We start from the raw sequence: 5,536 nt of genomic DNA, 5'->3' as shown, positions 1-5,536 counted from the left end.
AGGATCTAGGAGTCTTCATATTTGTCTTCCACCATTCCCCTCTACTGGAACCAGCACTGATGTGTGTGGGTCTGAGGGCAAGCATGGAAGTTGGAAATAACCAAGAATATTTGATGGGTGATACTATGAACACGGTCAAAAGTTCAAGCCAAGTGTGTTGGCAGAGGCCTGAGATTGCAGCACTCAAGAGACAGAGGCAAGAGGATCACAAGTCCCAGGCCAGGCTACACAGAGTGATATTGCTTTTAAAAGAAAAAAAGATGTATCAGAGGGCTAAAGAGATGGATCAGTGCTTAAGAGCCTTGGCTGCTCTTGCAGAGGAGCAGGGTTGGGTTCCCAGCATTCAAATGGCAGCTAACAACCATCTGTAACTCCAGTTTCCAGGGTATCTGGGTATCTGACACCCTCTTCTGGTCTTCGTAGGCATTGCATGACACAGGTACACTTACATGCATGCAGGCAAAACATTCATATACATAAAAATATAAAGAAAAAAATAATTTTTGGTGGTTCTGCAAGTATCTTTACTGGATGGTTCCTTCCAGGATGGAACAACTCAGCCACAGGGCCAAAGCCAGGCATTTGCACTGGCCTTCCTGACACCCCAGCTTGAATTCAGCATGGCACGAGACTTCCCATGGCCAACAGAGCGGGAGAGTGGTGGACTCCAGCAGTCAGTTCTCCAGGGCCGCACAGCTGAGCCGCTTCTCGATGAGGTCCACGTGTGTTAGCGGCATGCGGCCACAGCAGGAGTGCCTCAGGCCCAGAGCATCCCCTCAGTGTACTCGCCTGCAGCAGCTCAGGTAAGCTTCCCACTTGTTGCTGACAAATCTTGCCACAGGTGAAGCAGCACACCGCGATGATCGTGGCGATGTTTCTAAATAAATAATTTTTACAAATCATTTTTCATCTGGGAAAAAAGAAGAAAAAAACCACCGCAGTGCGGAAACAAACGAGGCCATTGTCAACACCCCAGAAGCAAACTGTGCTCTTCAGTCAGTGTCTTGGTGAGGATGAGTTCTGCTGACAATAGGCAGGATCATAGGGAAATCTGGAAGGAGATGGCAAAAGTCCTTCCTCTTGCATGCCGACTCAAGGTTGCTTCTTTCCCGACCTCCTCTTGGGAATCTGCTCTCAGCAGGTTGATGTTTAACTGTAACCAACTTCTGCACCTGTGTTAGAATGATCAGTCTTCTATAACAAATATCACTGACAAGTAGTTTAAAAAGCAGAGACTCATTCTCTCATAATTCTGTAGGCGCTATGCTCAAGATTCGTCAGCTTCTAGCACTACAGAAATACTTGAGGTAGTTAATTTCCGAAGTGAAAAGCTTTACCTTGGCTCACAGCATTGATGTTTTTGCCCATAGTTGACCGGCTGCTTTCAGGCAAGATGGCACATCATGGAGGAGAAAGCTCCTGGTGTGCAAACCACTTACCTCACAGCCAGGAGGCAGGGAAGAGACAGAAAAAGAAGACATTCTCACAGTTCCCTTCAAGGGCTTGCCCTTGACATTCTAAAAACCGTCCACTATGCCCTGCCTCTCCAAAGCTCCCTCACCTCTCAACACTGCTGTGGACTGGAAACCAAGCCTTAGCACATGGGCCTTTGGGGAACATTTGAGATCCAAACTACAGCAATAGCCTCTCATGCCTCTTACAGATGGCTGGTGTCCCACCTTGTCCTCACATGCTCTCTTTGGGCATCCATGTCAGGTGACTAAATGCCCCCTTAGGATAGATACCAGTGGCATTGGATGGAATCCACCTAAAGACCTCAAACTTTACCTCCTGTTTAGACACCAACTCCAAGCACAGTTGCACTCTGTGTTACTCAGGGTTATGACTGTAACACGTGAATTTGGGGGACACGATTCAGTCCATCACCTGCCCCCAGACTAGACATCAAGCCTTCTATTAACAAGGAGGGCCTGCCTGCAAATGGCTTTTCTGCCACTCCAGAGCTCCCATGCTGCTCAGGGCAGAAGGGGCTCTGTGAAGACATGGGCCCTTGATCCTTCCCAACAGGAAGGGCCAGTGGCGAGGGAGCTTTGGGGAAGGGACAGGTTTATTACATGCCCAGAGCTCTCCATTCACAACTGCATTTCACACTTCGTCTGTGTGCACATATCACTGCCATGTGACCATCTCTCAGGCCACCTTTCTCTAGCTAAAGGCTAGACAGGAAAAGAAGGGAGATTGATGGTGGTTTTAATCTCCCAATTATAACTGGTAGAAGCATCCATTGCTGTTTTGATCTCTGATATTTCAAATCATGGTCTCAGGAGAAAGCTCTTAGTCTGAATTTCCAAGACTACTTTCTAGTGGGTGATCCCACTAGGCTGTGTGTGTCCCAGTTTGCCCAGAGGGAATGCAGGCAAGCAACAGGGCCAATGTACAATTACCAACCCCAGCTCCTGTCCTTCAGAAGCTTCAATAAAGAGGTTTCAGTGCGGTCAGACTAGGTGGCTTGGGGGAAAGTTCATGCCGAAGGTTCTACACCACACGTCACCACCCCGTGTTTGAATGTCTTATGATCGGTTGCAAGTTTCCCTTGCTCTCAGGACTAGGCCTTTGTGTGAACCAAGGAAGCTGCTATCAGATCGATGTCACTTTAAGGCACTGAGAAACATCATTAAGCTGGGTATGCTGGCCCATGCCTGCAATCTCAGCTCTCAAGAGGCCAAGGGAAGAATTCAGCAGCTCAGAGCCAGCCTGGGCTATGTGGTGAAAGCGTGTCTCAAAAAACAAAAACAAAAACAAAAAATAATAAATAAAAATAGATAAATGAAAGACCTCTCCTTGGATTTATTAAGGGATAGTTTTCCAAGTCCCATTCTGTGGAACACTAGGTTCATATAAATCAGGGTATTGGGGATAGGTTCTATTAGGAATGGCCTCTTTCTTTTACACAGTATTTTCCTGATTGCTAGTACAAGGCCTCACACACACACACACACACACACACACACACACACACACACTTATGCACAGCATTTTCAATAAATTCATGTAGAATTGTTATTTCAAAGGCCAGATATGTTTGGGAAACACCAGATAAAGGCCAAAGTTAGGATTCTCTACTTTGGGTCTCTTGGGGACTTGTTAAATGCTCAGAGTGGGACTGCTTGCAAATGCATCTATTTGGTTCCCAAATTCCAAAGTGCAGTTACCTAGCAGGCTAAGGCCAGAGCTCCAGGGTTTTACAGCTTTATGAGTGCTCTGTGCCCAGCTGAAGGACACAGAACAGGAGGGAAAGGGCATAAGCCTCAGGTAAGTAGCCTTTGGGCAACTTTAGAAGCAATTGCCTCTCAGAAAGAAGGTTTTGGAGAATTTCTGTCTTTGAGGCTTGAGGGAAACTCTGGTCAAAGTACTATTTCTAGAAGGTTCCGGATTCACTGTGGGGCGGTGACATGGGGTGGAATACACAAAGGTGTGAAAGGCTTTGGAAGAAAGTAGCTTGCATGAGTTTGTCACCAGGTCCCCAGCAAAGAGGTAGATGAATGAGGCAGGTCAGTCTTTATGGGGCAAATTTGAACAGCAGGTGGGGAAGGGTCAGGGAGAAGAGGCTCCAGTAGAACTTCACAGGGTCACAAAGGTGAGCAAGGAGTGGAATCAGGAGGACCCTCCAGACAGGTTGCATAGTCACAGTCACCGAGACAGCCCTGCTCCATAATGCCATCAAATGAACACCAGCTCATTCTGTGGCAGCCAAGCCTGTTCTCATTCTGAGCAAAACATGAACACAGAGAGACAGAGAGACCCAGAGAGACCCAGAGAGACAACAGCTTTCACTGCTCAGAACTTCAATTTAGCTTTTCCCTTGCCAAGTGGCCGCAATGATGTGCACCAAACAAGTGCAATTTAAAACTCAGGAAACTCGCTTTTCAATAATTCCCTGCTAGGTTTCCGTCTGCTGAGGAGTAAATAACGCAAGAGCTACAAACGCTGGGAGCAAAATCTCCAATAACAGCTCTATGTGTATGAGAACTTCCCAATTTTCTGCAGTCTCCACTGCTTCTCTCTTGACTTGGGTCTGTATCAGATTTTTTTTTTTTTTTTTGCTTTATTGAACATCTGCCTTGGGAGCCACTGTCACAAAAAGTAATAAACACATCAATCCAAAAGAAAAAGAGGATTTCGCAGTCCAAACTACTTAACCAATCAAATTGGCAGCCAGGGGGATAAGATGGAGGGGTGAGAGCCGAGAGACCCGCTTCCTAGAGAATTTCCTAATGATGGTCTCTACCTGCCGAAGAAGAGGGTCCACACTGCACAGAGCTACCCAATAAGTTAATTACAGTTTCTATCACTAATTACAGATTTCAACCTTTGTTGAGATTTCTAGCCCTGGGATTAATTTGTAAGGCTTTCATTCAGCCAAACCCTGACAGCTCGTGTTTCTCCTCTGCATCCTCAAAAATAGAAGGGAACAAGGGAAAGATCTGTCTTTGAATCAAAAATCTCTTTCCTTAAGAAATGAGCCCAGACAATAATAATGCCTTTTCGACTTATTACCCATGGAGTCTGCAAACATGTATCAGAGACAGCAATCATTTTGTTCACTGTCCCTGAAGGTCCCCCCACCAAAGAACAACAACTAAAAATTATGCCTGAAAGGAGAACAAAGCAATTTATATTTTCCAGTCATCATCCCAGTAACAGTCCACGACGGCTTGCATAGCGAACAGACGAAATCAAATCTTTCCCTGCTGTTTAAAAAAAAAAAATCCTATTACAAATTACATTTAACTCAGGTGTGTATAGTTTGCCAGTTTTTATCCAATTGTAAATTAGACCAGGGTTGCCTGTTGGGACGGAAAAGTAGCTTTTGAAACATGTCTTATTGACTGGGTATAAATTACCTGCAGCGTATTTGTGAAGCAAATTCAAAGCACGCATGCCTCCCAGCAACATTATATTGATTGCAGATTGATATTCAGCTGATTTTAAGGTGAAAACTAAATATTGTTTTAGCAACAATTTAATTAACAAAATCATTGCACAGTGGTAAGAATATTGTATTGTTTAATACAGGGATTTAAGCTTAAAAAAACAATTATCTGAGAAATGCTTGGTTTCACATGTAGATTAATTGTCTTTATCTTGGTGAGTCTCCATGTGAATTCACATAATCAACGTAATGTTTATGGGTACCTGTTCATTTTTTTTTTTCAGACTCTGGAAAAGAAGGCTTCTCCCCTAACTCTAATAAACAGATCTCTCAACACTACCCAAGATTGAGTTGTGTTGTTTTCTGAGAGGCCGTGGGACCATTAGAAGTTGTAAATGTTTAGCAAGCAGTTCTAGAAAGAGAGTCATGAATGGAAGCTTTTGCCAATTGCCTTGGTGTAAATAAATACCCTTCCCATTTTTGAGCTAATTTGATTTGGTTGATTACACAACTGTGGGAAGAGAAGCCCTGTGCCACTTGAGACCAGCTCCCCCATGACCTCTCCTCAAAGATCCTTTGACAGTTCTAGAATCTCAGTGTCTAGAGTGGAACATGGATAAATACCACATGAGAATTAAAATG

General features: G+C 44.6%; 1 pseudogene; it reads right to left on the bottom strand.

Moving 5' to 3' along the window:
- Positions 1 to 514: 514 nt before the first annotated feature.
- LOC115069811 lies at positions 515 to 903 on the bottom strand (annotated as a pseudogene).
- Between the last annotated feature and the right edge of the window lie 4,633 nt (positions 904 to 5,536).

This window comes from Nannospalax galili, unplaced genomic scaffold (assembly GCF_000622305.1).
Source record: "Nannospalax galili isolate Female #2095 unplaced genomic scaffold, S.galili_v1.0 scaffold274, whole genome shotgun sequence".
Classification (NCBI taxonomy): Eukaryota; Metazoa; Chordata; class Mammalia; order Rodentia; family Spalacidae; genus Nannospalax; species Nannospalax galili.
This window is presented reverse-complemented; position numbering and strand designations above follow the sequence as displayed.